Genomic DNA, 18,262 nt, shown 5'->3' with positions numbered 1-18,262 from the left:
TTGCAGTCTATCCATCTGACAAAGGTCTAATATCTAGAATCTACAAGGAACTTAAACAAATTTACAAGAAAAAAAAACCCCATGAAAAAGTGGGCAAAGGACGTGAACAGACATTTCTCAAAAGAAGTCATTTATGTGGCCAACAAACATATGAAAAAAAGCTCAACATCACTGACCATTAGAGAAATGCAAATCAAAACCACAGTGAGATACCATCTCATGCCAGTCAGAATGGCAATTATTAAAAAGTCAAGAAACAACGGATGTTGGTGAGGCTGTGGAGAAACAGGAATGCTTTTACACTGTTGGTGGAAATCTAAATTAGTTCAACCATTGTGGAAGACGGTGTAGTGATTCCTCGAAGACCTGGAACAAGAAATACCATTTGACCCAGCAATCCCATTACTGGGTATATGTGCAAAGGAATATAAATCATTCTATTATAAAGATATAGTCACATTCATTGCAGCACTATTCACAATAACAAATACATGAAATCAACCCAAATGCCCATCAATGATAGACTGGATAAAGAAAATGTGGTACATATATACCATGGAATATTATGCAGCCATAAAAAGCCTTTTCAGGGACATGGCTGGAGCTCAAAGCTATTATCCTCAGCAAACTAATGCAGGAACAGAAAACCAAACACTGCATATTCTCACTTGTAAGTGGGAGCTGAACAGTGAGAACACATGGACATAGGGAAGGCAACAACACACACTGGGGCCTGTCAGGGTGGAGTGAGGGTTTGGGGAGGGCAAGCATCAGGAAAAATAGCTAATGCATGCGGGGCTTAATACCTAGGTGATGGGTTGATAGGTGTGCAAACCACCATGGCACACGTTTACCTATGTAACAAACCTGCACATGTATCCTGGAACTTAAAATTAAATTAAATTTAATTAAAAAAAAGAAAGAAAAGAAAAGTGTTTATATTAGTGACCATTAAAATTGCTCAGGTAGCTTTGAAAGATCTCCTGTGCTGGGACCCCATCCCCAGAAATTCTGATTGGATTGATCCTGAGAGAGGCTCCTGTCATCAGCACTTTAGAAAAGATTTAGAGGTGATTTGAATGTGCTGGAGGGGCTGAAAACCACAGGTTTAGGGGCTTTCCTTCTAACTAAAAGCAGAAAGAAGCTACTGAAATGCCAACCCTCTCTTCCCAAGGCAAGGAGGCAGTAACTTCAGGAAATGCTAGAAATCCTGGGAGACAGACAAGAGAGAGATGCACAACAGTGGGGCACATTGGAAGCTGGGCATGGGCAGTGGTGCAAGCCTGTCTGCACAGCTGTGACAGCCCTGGTGAGCTATCTGGCAGGAGGAGTGGGCTGCAAGTGAGGGCTGCTGGTGAGGGCTGTGGGGGAAAGTGGGGAGTGATGGGTTATGGGGGGCTATGGGCTGAAGGCGGTTCTGAGCAACAAGGATAGGGGGAGCAGTATGGAGTCCCACATCCCAGGAGCTCTGCGTCCTTCCCCGGAGAGTCTTATAACACAGAGAAGCTCATTCTTTTCCAGGCAGAGCAGTGGGTGTGGGAAGGGGCTTCACTTACAATCACGCAGAGAACCACCAGTGATCTGGGGAGGGGAGCAACATGGTGTTTCCTTGGTAAAAGAGAAGGACTGAGAATTTGTCCAGAATAACTTGACCTGGTGTGTCAGTTAAGGTTCCACCAGGGAAAGAGAACCAGCAGAATGGATGATAGAGATAGATAGAGACATAAATAGGTGATAGATAATAGATACAGATAGGTATTGCTAGATGATAGAGATAGTTAGATGACAGATACAGATAGATATAGATAGACGATAGATAATAGAGGATAGATATAGATAGATAAGAGAAGATATAGATAGACAATAAAAGATAGATGATATATAATAGATGATAGATAAAGATAGGTGATAGAGATAGTTGATAGAGAATAGAACATATAGATAATTATAGATAATAGGTAGATGATAGATAATAGAAGATATAGATAGATGATAGATATAGATAAATGATAAATATATATAAATAAAGATAGTTGATAGGAAGATTAGATAGATGGATATATAGAGAGATTATTGTGTGGCTTATGGGATTATAAAAGACTGAAATCTACAGGGCAGGTCTTCAACAAGGATAGGCAATAGCTCTCAGAAGGAACTGAAGCCACAGTCCACACATGGTATTTTTCTCTGCCTCAGGGAAACCTCAGTTCTGCTCTTAAAGCCTTTCAGTTGATTGGACGTAGCCCAAACAGATTGCGTAGGGTAACCCTTACCTAAAGTCAATAAACTGTAGCTGACAATTACAATCACATTAACACCTAGATTAGTGTTTGATTTTGTAACTGGGTACTAGAGCCTAGGCAAGTTGACACAGAAAACTGAGCCTCACACCTGGGTTAGGAAGGTTCATCAAATCCTGTAAAATAACATTCCTACCCCAAACTTCCCATTTACATCAGTGGCACCACCAGAATCCCAGTTTCTTGGAGTCTTTTCTTCTGGTTCCTCAGCAATATAATTTTCAAGCCATGAACAATCTCTGCAGATTTTCTGGGAATTGCCATTCACACTGAAGCTTTCTCCAAACCTACACTCACCAGCCTCTCACAGACTCGTAAACCTTTACACTGAGAATCTCTGCTCTAGTCTCATTAACTTTGTACCAAAACATAATGAGACACTTTTTTCTTGTATTTCTTCCTGTGTTAAAACAAAGTCTATCCAGTCTAAATTCCTTGTCCCAGCATCTTAGTTCTTTCATCACTCCTTATTGAACAATTCTGCCCCTTATTCCCCAGCAACTCCTCTCCAGCAGCACCTACTTTTGGTTAGATCTTGGCACAAGTCTCACTTTTGGCTCTTCATCCACATTCCTGGTGGTCCTTACAATTACTTCTGTCAATCTTGGAGCTGGTATTTATTGAGCACTTTGCTTCTGGTTTCGTGCTGGGTGCTGAGGAGTTGCCAGCAGAGTGAATGTCTCCCAGTGAAGTCAATCAAATGTGCTTACAACCCAGCCAGGGATGTCTAATGGGAAGTGAAGACAGAATGGTGGAATTTTACGTTAGGCTTAACCTTATGAAGCTGTTGATTTTTGGAGTCAAAAACAGTTGAATATAAGCAATTTCACATGGCTTGGGTGAGTTTAGAGTCAGTGGTGAGTGAGGGGAGGGGGATGAGGGAAGGGTGCTGTCCCATTGGTTTACTCTCCTGTGGCTGGAGCAGAGGTGGCCTCGTGAATAGTGGTTTGAACATGGTGGCTGTTGGAAGAATGGCTGACAGCTGGCAAGTGGAAATCTCTAAGCAGGGGCGCTGGTGCTGCTGCAGGGACAGATGGGAATGTATCACCTGGATCCTTGGGGGAACAGAATTGGCAATGTGTAGAAAAAAAGTACAATGTGCATGGCTATTTACTTTCCTTTGGGGGGCTTTAGATTATTCTGTCTACTTGCTTACTTATTTGTTGCTGTCGATACCAATATGTCATAAACATCCTATTAGCTAATTCTTTGTTCGTGTTCACGATTATTTCTTTAAGATGAAAGCCTAGCAATGGAATTACTTGGTCCAGCCCTGTGAAGCATGGCTTAGCTGTTTGACGTGTGCTGCCGCTTACCCACCAGAGCGGCCTGGGATATTTGCCCACCCACTAGCCACGTGTGAGAGGGCTTGTTTCTCCACCTGTTTTCAACAATGTTAGCATTTCATTAATGTGATAAACAAATCATAGTTTACTACTTTTTAAGTAATTTTTGAAATTACTAACATTGCTGAACACTTATTTTGGACTTCTGTATTTTCTTTCTAATCCTATTTTTTTCACAATAAAGGTAGTTTATTTAATACAAAAATGGAACTCTATTTGTAAATTTTTGAAATTTAGTTTGATTTCAAGTGACTTGTTAAGTTCTATATATTTCCTCTGTCTCTTTTCATTGTTGTTTTCATTATGTAGAAAGTTTATCAGGAAGTGAGGATGCCCTTCCTATTGCGTTCTCTGTGTCCATGTATTCTCATTGTTCAGTTCCCACTTACAAATGTAAGGTAAGGTCTGAAAATTGCTTTACAAACCTTATGAAAGTCCACACATTTACGAAACATTATAACATTTAGCTGATGTTAAAACTACATTAAAATATGCAGAGGGAGAAAAAATTAAAGAGGTAGAGAAAGAAAGGGGGGATCAGAAGGGAGGGTGAGGGAGAGAGAACATGAGAGCTCATGATATGGACAGAGACAGAAAGAGAGAGATTGAGATCCTGAGAAACAGAGCATTTCCTTACACATGGAAAAGCAAATGGAATGAATGGGCTATTTGACAGGTGATGCTTGCATAACAGTATCATGACTGCATAGATTCCTGGTTTGGTTTTCGAGGACGAATATTCATTATCCTATGAATTCTATCCATCTGCACTGGCTTTTAAAGTACATCAAATGGGTCTGTAATGGCCCAGATATGAAGGCAAAAGTACAATAGAGACAATTGAGCACACTTAGAGTGTTTTTCCCCCTCTAGGGATTTGGTCACCTGAATTCCAGCTTTCAAAAAGAATATTCTGTCTATTGATCCAAAGTTGCAAACAGAGAACTCTGGCTGCAACCTGCAGGAAACAATGAATAGAGTTGACGGAATCTGGGTGAATCCTCTGCCAAATTATAAAAATATTTGCATAAAGTCATCTGAATTCTACACTTTTCTCCAAAGAAATAATGGATCTAGTGTAATGTTAGGCAAGAATAGATTATGAAAAGCTTTCAGGACCACCTGCTTATACTTCAGAACCCACAGTGAGAAAGATTTTATCATTTTGAAAGTCAAAGAAATGCTTGTTTCATTTCATTGAAATGTGACACTTGCCTAACTAGAAATAATGAATGATTTTATTGGTCTAGTTAAGAACTGACTTCTTAATGCCAAAAGAGGAACTTCTGAGGATGGTGGCTCTTACAAGAAATAAAATCACATGGATGGGTGAAGTAAAAGTAAGGATATTACGATGTCTCCTCCCATCTTCCTGAGAATTAGGAGAATCCCCAAGACAAGTGAATTAAGAGCGGTGGCATAGTTCAGTCTATGAATATGGGTCCCTGAGAAATTGGATTCATTTCTTATCTGGTCTGGAGGAGAATAGTCATTGTATTGATGATCTCAAGGGGTATGGAATTTTGCCTCAGGGTAATATAGAGAAATGGATTATCAGACCCCAACTCTCTATTAGAGTAGCTGAGCATCCAGGGACCAGGGACCATAGTCAGCCATCTTTTATTGCTTTACAGCTAGAACATCTGGAAAAGCCAAGGTCCAGGTGGTCCACACGACCTCCAAAAACAATAGAAATCAATAAGAAAGGCAAATAAAATTGTCTTTCACACCTTGAAAGACAAAAATGTCACACCTTGCATACTTTCTCAACACAATAGGAAAACAATGCACTATAACTTCATACCTCCTAAATACTAAACATTAGCATCATTTTCTAGTGGGGCTATTTTCTTAAGTTTGTACCCTCAGACTTTGCAGAGAACAAGGTAAGGTCTTTAAAAAGCCACATAGAATACAGAAGAGGAAAAACAAGACTGAATTAAAACCATTTTAAAAATCCATTCTAAATATTTTTTAAAAAACAAGTTTTAAAAAGCTGAAAAGGAACGCTGATATTTTAGACCACTAAAACTTAATAGATGGGACTCATATAACTGACTGATTAAAAAGTCGACAAACTAGACAGTAAAATTTCAAGTGCGAAGGTACAAATAATGTTATTAAATAATAAAAATACTTTTTAAAGCATAAGGAAAACATATCACATCAAAAAGAGAAAATATCATACACGGTACAGTTATAACAAAATTAATATGACACAGTTGAGACCAAATATAGCAGTCATCCTAAATGTGAATGGGCTTAACTGACTTATTAAAAATATTTTAAACTTGGCTCACAAAACAAGAAACACATCTTACCTCAAAATAATTAGTGGCTCAGAAAGACTAAAAATAAAGAGATAGGCAAAATTCTGCCAGAAAAAATGCAGGGGTTGCAATCATGATGTCAGCAAAGTATAATTCAAGCCAAAAAACATTATACCTGACTAAAAATGACACTTTTTAATGCTAAAAGCCAGAATTCACAAAGAATATATAATAGTTATAAACATCTATGCACCAAGTAATACAATAACCACCTTTATAAAGCAGAAACTACAGGAGATGCAATGAGACATAGGAATGTGCTAAGAGTGGAGAACACAATAGGCATTCTTAGTACAAGGCAGATTAAACAAAAAATAAATAAGGCCATAGGAGACCTACATGACACAATCAATAAAGTAGATCTTCTATTTATATATGAACATTCATATTCTTATAAAAGAGAAAACAGCTTTTCTTAAACATATATGCAACACCGACCAAAGTTGAAGACATATTAGGTTACAAAGAAAGGTTCAGGATGTTTGTATTGTATAAATATTATAACACTCTCTGATCACAAGGTGATAAAATTAGAAATTAATCAGCAAATAAAGGGTCTTTTCCCTGACCCTCTGGAAATTTGAAAAAAAAAAAAAAAAAGCTCCTATGAAACAACTATTGGGCAAAAGGGAAAATATAAACAGAAATCAAATAACTTCTAAAAATTGATACTAAAAACACTATATATTAGAATCTACAGTATACATTTAAGATCGTTAGAGGAAAATCTGTTGCATTAAATATACCAATAAATATAAAAGAATAACAACAAATTAAAATTTCAACTCCAAAATTAGAAAAGAACAACAAAGTAAACTATATGAGTATATGAGAGCAAACTAAGAAAAAAGTAAAAATAAAAGCATAAATTAAATGAAGTAGAGAATAGAAAACAGTACATCTAGTTAATCAAAATTTTGATTTTTTAAAAAATGAACAAAATAGATGAAGCATTAGCTAGTTTAAACAAGAACAAGGAGGGAGGAAGGAAAAATGTACAAAATATGAAATGATGGGGGAAATAATATTGAAACAGAAGTTTTTAAGAATACAAAAGATTATTTTGCAGCTCTCTATGAAAAGAATCTGAAAATAGAGATGAATTTGATAAATTCCCAACTGCAAAACTCTTTATTTACAGAAGTTCATGAGGAATGAGGTAGAAAAGATGATGTGTGTGGTGAGGTGGGGGGTGAACAGTGGGAGTTACACTTTCTGAGTCTTCCTTTTTATGTAATTCAGTTGTTTGGAACTATATTAATGTTTTGCATACACAATAAATAAAATAAAAAAGATGTGAAAAGAAACCCTGAAAAGTACACACAGTGAAACAAACAGACTTATCTGTATATAAGAACCACATTGAAGAAGAAAAATAAATTAACTCAAGTAATTTTTGAATACAATATTTTTACTATATCTTCAGACTAAAGACAAAAATTACAAAGAAAGATTGAACTTTAGGGTAGGAAGTTTTGCATGGGTTAGCATTTCCGTAACTACTTTCTGTGCATTCTAGTGTATCCTAGGATTAAGCAATAAGTAAATAGATGAGGACAATGGGAACCAGGTTTCTCACTGTTGGAAAAGGCAATTATAAATATGGATATAGGAAAATGTGGAATGAATCCTATGTTATTTAAGTGTAATTAGATGTTGGAATTGAAAGAATCAGTAAAAAACTCATGATACATATTATCAGTCTGTTTATCTTTATGTATTTACTTTTTAGCTCTGTCCACTACAGGCTAAAGCAATGACACCCCAGCAACAACAAGCACACCTAGTGCCAAGATCTTCATTTCTAAATATACTATTCATCAAAAAGAAACAGAGCTCCTTTGATAAATAAGCTCATTCCAAGACTGGAACTGGGAAAGTACAACACAAGTCCAGAACATCTTACTCTTCAAGAAAGTTAAAAATAGCTCAAAAATTCATGGAGACATTTCAAAAAGATACATAGCCAGTTTTAAGGGACTTCATTGGCAAAGCCAGGAACAATTTGAACAACCAAATCAATAATGTTAGCAATGGATCATCATCTGTTGAAGAAGATGATTCTATAAGTCCATACTAATAGAAATTAATGAATAAAAAAGGAATAAATCAGAGAATGAAAATATATTTATTACTGTAAAATATCAATCAATAAATGATGATGACATTAGAAAATCACCACTTGGTTTTCTGCATTTCCAACTGAGGTACATGGTTCATCTCATTGGGACTGGTTGGACAGTGGGTGCAGCCCATGGAGGGTGAGCTGAAGCAGGGCGGGGAGTTGCCTCACCAGGCAAGCACAAGGGATCAAGGGATTTCCCTTTCCTGGCCAAGGGAAGCCACGGCAGACTATCTGGAAAAACGGGACACTCCCCACCCAAATACTGTGCTTTTCCCAAGGTCTTAGCAACTGGCAGACAAGGTGACTCTCTCCCATGCCTGGCTTGGCAGGTCGCACACCCATGGAACTTTGCTCACTGCTAGTGCAGCAGTCTGAGATCGATCTATGAGGTGGCAGCCTGGCTGGGGGAGGGGCGTCTGCCATTGCTGAGGCTTGAGCAGGTAAACAAAGTGGCCAGGAAGCTCGAACTGGACAGAGCCCACCGCAGCTCAACAAGGCCTACTGCCTCTAGACTCCACCTCTGTGGGCAGGGCATAACTGAACAAAAGGCAGCAGACAACTTCTGCAGACTTAAATGTCCCTGTCTGACAGCTCTGAAGAGAGCAGTTGTTCTCCCAGCACGGCGTTTGAGCTCTGAGAATGGACAGACTGCCTCCTCAAGTGGGTCCCTGACCCCTGTGTAGCCTAACTGGGAGACATCTCCCAGTAGGGGCTGACAGACACCTCATATAGGTGGCAGCCCATCTGAGACAAAGCTTCCAGAGGAAGGATCAGGCAGCAATATTTTGCTGTTCTGCAGTATTTGCTGTTCTGCAGCCTCTGCTGGTTATACCCAGGCAAACAGCGTCTGGACCGGAACTCGAGCAAACTCCAAACTTGTGTTGTACTTTCCCAGTTCCAGGGAGTTTAGCAAACTCGACCTGCAGCTAAGGGACCTGACTATTAGAAGGAAAACTAACAGTCAGAAAGGAATAGCATCAACATCAACAAAAAGATCATCTACACCAAAACCCCATCTGTAGATCACCAAAATCAAAGACCAAAGGTAGATAAAACCACAAAGATGGGGAGAAACCAGAGCAGAAAAGCTGAAAATTCTAAAAATCAGAGCACCTCTTCTCCTCCAAAGGATTGCAGCTCCTCACCAGCAATGGAACAAAGCTGGATGGAGAATGACTTTGATGAGTTGATAGAAGTAGGCTTCAGATGGTTGCTAATAACAAACTTCTCTGAGCTAAAGGAGGATGTTTGAGCCCATTGCAAAGAAGCTAATAGCCTTGAAAAAGATTAGACGAATGGCTAACTAGAATGAACAGTGTAGAGAAGACCTTAAATGACCTGATGGAGCTCAAAACCATGGCACGAGAACTTCGTGACACATGCACAAGCTTCAATAGCCGATTCAATCAAGTGGAAGAAAGGATATCAGTGATTGAAGATCAAATTAATGAAATAAAGCAAGAAGACAATGTTAGAGAAAAAAGAGTAAAAAGAAATGAACAAAGCCTCCAAGAAATATGGGACTATGTGAAAAGACCAAATCTATGTTTGATTGCTGTATCTGAAAGTGATGGGGAGAATGGAACCAAGCTGGAAAACACTCCTCAGGATATTATCCAGGAGAACTTCCCCAACCTAGCAAGACAGGCCAACATTCAAATTCAGGAAATACAGAGAACACCACAAAGATACTCCTTGAGAAGAGCAACCCCAAGACACCTAATTGTCAGATTCACCAAGGTTGAAATGAGGGAAAAAGTGTTAAGGGCAGCCAGAGAGAAAGGTTGAGTTACCCACAAAGGGAAGCCAATCAGACTAACAGCAGATCTCTCGGCAGAAACCCTAAAAGACAGAAGAGAGCGGGGTTCAATATTCAACATTCTTAAAGAAAACAATTTTCAATCCAGAATTTCATATCCAGCCAAACTAAGTTTCATAAGTGAAGGAGAAATAAAATCCTTTACAGACAAGCAAATGCTGAGAGGTTTTGTCACCACCAGGCCTGCCTTACAAGAGCTCCTGAAGGAAGCATGAAACATGGAAAGAAACAACTTGTACCAGCCACTGCAAAAACATGACAAATTGTAAAGACCATTGATGCTGTGAAGAAACTGCATCAATTAACGGGCAAGGTAATCAGCAAGCATCATAATGACAGGATCAAATTCACACATAACAATATTAACCTTAAAAGTAAATGGGCTAAATGCCCCCAGTTAAAAGACACAGACTGGCAAATTGGATAAAGAGTCAAGACCTATCAGTGTGCTGTATTCAGGAAACCCATCTCTCGTGCAAAGGTGCACATAGGCTCAAAATAAAGGGATGGAGGAAGATCTACCAAGCAAACGGAAAGCAAAAAAAAAAAAAGCAGGCATTGCAATCCTAGTCTCTGATAAAACAGACTTTAAACCAACAAAGATCAAAAGAGACAAAGAAGGCCATTACACAATGGTAAAGGGATCAATTCAACAAGAAGAGCTAACTATCCTAAATATATATGCACCCAATACAGGAGCACCCAGATTCATAAAGCAAGTCCTTAGAGAACTACAAAGAGACTTAGACTCCCACACAATAATAATGGGAGACTTTAACACCTCACTGTCAATATTAGATAGATCAACGAGACAGAAGGTTAACAAGGATATCCAGGAGTTGAACTCAGCTCTGCACCAAGCAGACCTAATAGACATCTACAGAACTCTCCACCCCAAATCAACAGAATATACATTCTTCTCAGCACCACATCGTACTTATTCTAAAATTGACCACATAATTGGAAGTAAAGCACTCCTCAGCCAATGTAAAAGAACAGAAATCACAATAAACTCTCTCAGACCACAGTGCAATCAAATTAGAACTCAGGATTAAGAAACTCACTCAAAACCACACAACCACATGGAAACTGAACAACTTGCTCCTGAATGACTACTGGGTAAATAACGAAATGAAGACAGAAATAAAGATGTTCTTTGAAACCAATGAAAACAAAGACACAACATACCAGAATCTCTGGGATACATTTAAAGTAGTGTGTAGAGGGAAATTTATAGCACTAAATGCCCACAAGAGAAAGCAGGAAAGATCCAAAATTGACACCCTAACATCACAATGAAAAGAACTAGAGAAGCAAGAGCAAACAAATTGAAAAGCTAGCAGAAGGCAAGAAATAACTAAGATCAGAGCAGAACTGAAAGAGATAGAGACACAACAAATCCTTCAAAAAATCAATGAATGCAGGAACTGGTTTTTTGAAAAGATCAACAAAATTGATAGACTGCTAGAAAGATTAATAAAGAAGAAAAGAGAGAAGAATCAAATAGACACAATAAAAAATGATAAAGGGGATATCACCACTGATCCCACAGAAATACAAACTACCATCAGAGAATACTATGAACACCTCTATGCAAATAAACTAGAAAATCTAGAAGAAATGGATAAATTCCTGGACACATACACTCTCCCAATACTAAACCAGGAAGAAGTTGAATCTCTGAATAGACCAATGACAGGCTCTAAAATTGAGGCAATAATTAATAGCCTACCAACGAAAAATGTCCAGGACCAGATGGATTCACAGACAAATTCTACCAGAGGTACAAAGAGGAGCTGGTACCATTCCTTCTGGAATTATTCCAATCAATAGAAAAAGAGGGAATCCTCCCTAACTCATTTTATGAGGCCAACATCGTCCTGATACCAAAGCCTGGTGGAGACACAACAAAAAAAGAGAATTTTAGACCAATATCCCTGATGAACATTGATGTGAAAATCCTCAATAAAATCCTGGCAAACCAAATCCACCAGCACATCAAAAAGCTTATCCACCACGATCAAGTCAGCTTCATCCCTGGGATGCAAGGCTGGTTCAGCATACACAAAGCAATAAACATAGTCCATCACATAAAGAGAACCAATGACAAAAACCACATGATTATCTCAATAGATGCAGTAAAGGCCTCTAACAAAATTCAACAGCCCTTCATGCTAAAAACTCTCAATAAACTAGGTATTGATGGAATGTATCTCAAAATAATAAGAGCTATTTATGACAAACCCACAGCCAGTATCATACTGAATGGGCAAAAACTAGAAGCATTCTCTTTGAAAACCAGCACAAGACAAGGATGCCCTCTCTCACCACTCCTATTCAACATAGTGTGGGGCGTTCTGGCCAGGGCAATCAGGCAAGAGAAAGAAATAAAGGGTATTCAGTTAGGAAATGAAGAAGTCAAATTATCCCTGTTTGCAGATGACATGACTGTATATTTAGAAAACCCTATCGTCTCAGCCCAAAATCTCCTTAAGCTGATAAGCAACTTCAGCAAAGTCTCAGGATACAAAATCAATGTGCAAAAAAATCACAAGCATTCGTATGCACCATTAACAGACAGAGAGCCAAATCATGAGTGAACTCCCATTCACAACTGATACAAAGAGAATAAAATACCTAGGAATCCAACTTACATGGGATGTGAAGGACCTCTTCAAGGAGAACTACAAACCACTGCACAATGAAATAAAAGAGGACACAAACAAATGGAAGAATATTCCATGCTCATGGATAAGAAGAACCAATGTCGTGAAAATGTCCATACTGCCCAAATTAATTTATAGATTTGATGCCATCCCCATCAAGCTACCAATGACTTTCTTCATAGAATTGGAAAAAACTACTTTAAAGTTCATATGGAACCAAAAAAGGGCCCACATTGCGAAGACAATCCTAAGCAAAAAGAACAAAGCTGGAGGCATCACGCGACCTGACTTCAAACTATACTACAAGGCTACAGTAACCAAAACAGCACGGTACTGGTACCAAAACAGAGATACAGACCAATGGAACAGAACAGAGACTTCAGAAATAATGCCACACATCTACAACCATCTGATCTTTGACAAACCTGATAAAAACAAGAAATGGGGAAAGGATTCCCTATTTAATAAACGGTGCTGGGAAAACTGGCTAGCCATATGTAGAAAGCTGAAACTGGATCTCTTCCTTACACCTTAAACAAAAATTAACTCAAGATGGATTAAAGACTTAAATGTTAGACCTAAAACCATAAAAACCCTAGAAGAAAACCTAGACAATACCATTCAGGACATAGGCATGGGCAAGGACTTCATGACTAAAACACCAAAAGCAATGGCAACAAAAGCCAAAATACACAAATGGGATCTAATTAAACTTAAGAGCTTCTGCACAGCAAAAGAAGCTACCATCAGAGTGAACAGGCAACCTACAGAATGGGAGAAAATTTTTGCGATCTACCCATCTGACAAAGGGCTAATATTCAGAATCTACCAGGAACTCACACAAATTTACAAGAAAAAAACAAACAACCCCATCAAAAAGTGGGCAAAGTATACGAACAGACACTTCTCAAAAGAAAACATCTATGCAGCCAACAGACACACGAAACATGCTCATCATCACTGGTCATCAGAGAAATGCAAATCAAAACCACAATGAGCATATCACACCAGTTAGAATGGTGATCATTAAAAAGTCAGGAAGCAACAAATGCTGGAGAGGATGTGAAGAAATAGGAATGCTTTTGCAGTGTTGGTGGGAGTGTAAATTGGTTCAACCATTGTAGAAGACAGTGTGGCGATTCCTCAAGGATCTAGAACTAGAATTACCATTTGACCCAGAAATCCCATTACTTGGTATATACCCAAAGTATTCTAAATCATGTTACTATAAAGACACATATACATGTATGTTTATTGCGGCACTATTCACAATAGCAAAGACTTGGAACAAACTCAAATGTCCATCAGTGATAGACTGGATTAAGAAAATGTGGCACATATACACCATGGAACACTATGCGTCCATAAAAAATGATGAGTTCATGTCCTTTGCAGGGACATGGATGAAGCTGGAAACCATCATTCTCAGCAAACTATCACAGGGACAGAAAACCAAACACCATATGTTCTCACTGATGGGTGGGAATTAAACAATGAGATCACTTGGACACAGGGCGGGGAACATCACACACTGAGGCCTGTCGGAGGGTGGGTGGCTGGGGGAGAAATACCTAATGTAAATGATGAGTTGATGGATGCAGCAAACCAACATGGCACCTGTATACCTATGTATCAAACCTGCATGTTGTGCACATGTACCCTGGAACTTAAAGTATAATAAAAATAAAAAAAAAAGAAAATCACCACTTGGCAAAAATTGTAGTAATAATTGATTCAGGCAAGAATCATCAGTGGCTAAAATGAATGGCCACCAATATTGTGACAAACTGATATTTTGTGCCTTTGATACTATATACTGAGAAGAATATGCTATCACTTCTTTATTACCTCTGCTAGAAATGGATTATTGAGTTAAATTATAAGAAAACATTAGATAAATCCACTCGAGGGACATTCTACGAAATAACTGATTTGATTTCTTTAAAAAATGTCAATGTGATGAAACATAAAGCATGAGAAACCAGGATTAAGGGAGTTTAAAGAGGCATGGTGTATTAATCTGTTCTCATGCTGCTATAAAGAGCTGCCAGAGACTGGGTAATTTGTAAAAGAGAGAGGTTTAATTGACTCACAGTTCCACAGGGCTGGGGAGGCCTCAGGAAACTTACAATCATGGTGGAAAGGGAAGCAAACATGTCCTTCTTCTCATGGTGGCAGGAAGGGGAAGTATGAGAACTGAGCTGGGGAAAACCCCTTATAAAACCATCGGATCTCATACTTACTCACTATCATGAGAATAGCATGAGGGTAACCACCCCCGTGATTAAATTACCTCCCACTGGATCCCTCCCACAACACATGGTGATTATGGGAGCTACAATTCAAGATGAGATTTGGGTGGGGACACAGCCAAACCATATCATTCTGCCTCTGTCCCCTCACAGATCTTATGTCCTCACATTTCATGTCCTCGTGAACTGAATGAAGGGGGTCCCTTGTAAAACCATCAGATCTCATGAGAGCTTACTACCACGAGAATAGCATAAGGGTAACCACCCCCATGGTTAAATTACCTCCCACTGGGTCCCCCCATGACAGGTGGGAATTATGGGAACTACAATTCAAGATAAAATTTGAGTGGGGACACAACCAAACCATGTCATACGGTAACTAAACATAAAGCGTGATAATTCTCAGTTAGATCCAGGATCAGAAACATCTTTTCCTATTGCTATAAAGAACATTATTATGACAATTGGTGAAATTTGAATAAGATCTGTAGATTAGATAATAGTACAGCACCCATGTAAATTTCCTTATTTTTACAGTTGTACTATGGTTACATAAGAGATTATCCTTGGTTTTCAGAAAATACACACAAGTACTTAGAAGTTAACTAACTATATACTCAAGTGGTTCAGAAAAGATGGAAAATAGTAGAGCAAATACGGTAAAATATCAACACTTGGAGAATCTAGATATAGGGCATATGAGAATTCTTTGTGCTATTGCAACTTGGCTGTAAATGTGAAATTATTGCAAATGAAAACATTTTTTAAAAGTCCAAAATGATTGAAAGATAGCATAACACAGAGTGGAAGAAGAGATTTACAACGTGTATAACTGACAAAGGGGTTTATATCTAGAGTGTATAAAGAAATCTTTCACATCAATAAGAAAAACAAAAATAATGTAATAGAAAAATGGGCAAGAGACTTTGAGGCACTTCATAAAAGAGGATGCTCAAGTGACCAATACATATATGAAGAAGAACACAACCTTATTAGTAATGCAAGAAATGCAAATTAAAAGCCCTATGAGAAGTCACTTTACATCCACTAACATGGCCCAAATTTAAAATCCTGGCAATCCCAAGTCTTGGTGACAGAGGAGCAACAGGAACTCTTAGACATTGTTGTTGGGAGTGACTATTGGTAAAGCTGGTATTACCTACTAAAGCTGAACTACATGTACTTGAAAACTCCCAAATCCCACTTCTAATCAAATACCCTATGGAAATGCATTAACATATTTAGCAAAAAATGTATAATTTTTCAACAGAAGATTGGATATTTTATGCGATAGGCACTCCATATAGTACTATACAGCAATAAAAACAAACACATGGCAATATGGACAAATCTCACAAAAATGTGAAGTGAACAAAGCCAGACATAGAATATATAGTATAAAACTGCATACACACACACACACACACACACACACACCCACCATGTAACAGGCAAAATTAAACTACAGCAATAAGAGTAAGTATTTGCAAGCTTTTGGGAGGGAGGAGGAGCCACAAGAGGGTTTCTCGAGTTCTGGTGATGTTCTATTTCTTGACCCGGGTGGTGTTTACATAATTAGGTTCACTTTGTGATAACTGAATTGAAAATTTTATTATCTGTCCCCTCTTCTATATGTGTGATATGTCATAAAAAATTAAGAAACTGAAAAACTAAAGAGACATAACAACAACAACAAAAATAGCAAAAACAATTTTTAAAGTAATTCTGCCAGAGTTAGGCGAGTGGGTAGCTAAAAGGCAGGCACACTTATAGCTCTAATGTAATAACATCAACACCTAAATTCAAACTGCAGATATACTATAAATGAATCTCAACATCCAGGTTTATAGCTAAATTTCAAAGGCTTCAATTAGTTTAGGAGGTAATTTGGGAACCAGGGAAAAATATCATGTTAAAAATGACGTTTTCCTGGGGTAGATGGAGTTAAGTCTGTGGAGTATACAGATCCCTTACTGAGATGGAGATATAGCACCAAAATCTCATATATTTATATGGCTTGGTCATTTTTGATTTTTCACTTGATAAAATTTGTTTTAATGATCACCATTATATTTGGTGTCACGTTTCAGTATAAATTTTTCCAGCAGCTTCTAACATTATTCTGAGTGCTAGTTTTATCTTCCTGTAGAACGGGAGAGGTTCCCACCCTCATTTCTTATGGTAACTTTTATTTTAATATTTTGAACCACAAAGCAGTAATTTTTCACAATCAATGTCTAATTAAATGTAATGATCTGTTTCTGTGCTCATCAGTGTTTCCTCATCTCAGTCTTTTCCTCTGGGTTTCATTTTGCTGCTGAAGAGAAGAGTGTTCTTAATTTGTTCTTTTGGTAAGCTGTAGGTGGTAAACTCTTTTAGTCTTTGAAATCAGACAATGTCTTTAGTTTGCACTCTCATTTGAAGAATGATCATGTTCAAAGTTAGAAGTTGACAATTACTTTTCCTTGGCAATTTGAAGATAATATTCCATTATTGCTGATTAGAAGTCTGCTACTAATCTGTTATTCTTTTGTGTTAATCTATCTTTTTTATGTGTTAGCTGGAAGATGTTCTTTTTATTGTTGACGTTTTGCCATTTCATAGCCATATGCGGCTGAGGTTTTATTTTTATTTACCCTTATTCAAATTCAGTGTAAATTGTCTGAGCAATCAGGTATTTCTACAATTCTAGAACATTCTCGGTGATTATCTTATGAAATATTTAGTTCCTGTTATTCTCTTTACTTGCTTTTAGTGAAATTCCTAAAAAATATATTGTTCCCTTTAAATCTATCCTTTTTATCTCTTAACTGTTCCTTAAGTAAAATAAAATCTTTATTTCCCTAGTCCAAGTTCTGGGTAAATTTTTCATTCTAGCTTCCAGCTCTCTAATTCTCTTTTGGCCTCCACTTTGGAATTTATTCTATTTTTTTATTTATTGAATTTTTAATGTCTATATTCTTTGTTTCTAAGAATCTTGAATATTTAAATATCTACATTTTTTTTCACTGCTTGCTTTTTCCCAGTTTACTTAGGCATAATTTGCATCACCCATTTTAAGTGCATAGTTTGATAAAATTTTGCCAATTGCAAACAGTTTTATAACCATGGCGACAATCAAGATATTGACCATTTCTAATACCCAAGAAAATTTCCTTATGTCCCTTTGTAGTCAATTCCTTTCCAGACTCTTAGCTTCAGGAAACAACTAATCTGTATTCTGTTAACTAAAGTTTTGCCTTTCCAAGTGCATTAAAAACAAAAAACCAAGACTCAACCATCTTCTGTCTTCAAGAATCCAATCTCATAACAATACACATAGGCTCAAAGTAAGGAGATGGAGAAAGATCTATCATACAAATGGTAAACAAAAAAGAGCAGGGTCGCTATTATATCTGACAGAACAGACTTTAAACCAACATCA

The sequence above is a fragment of the Nomascus leucogenys genome, chromosome 17 (assembly GCF_006542625.1).
Source record: "Nomascus leucogenys isolate Asia chromosome 17, Asia_NLE_v1, whole genome shotgun sequence".
Lineage (NCBI taxonomy): Eukaryota > Metazoa > Chordata > Mammalia > Primates > Hylobatidae > Nomascus > Nomascus leucogenys.
This window is presented reverse-complemented; position numbering follows the sequence as displayed.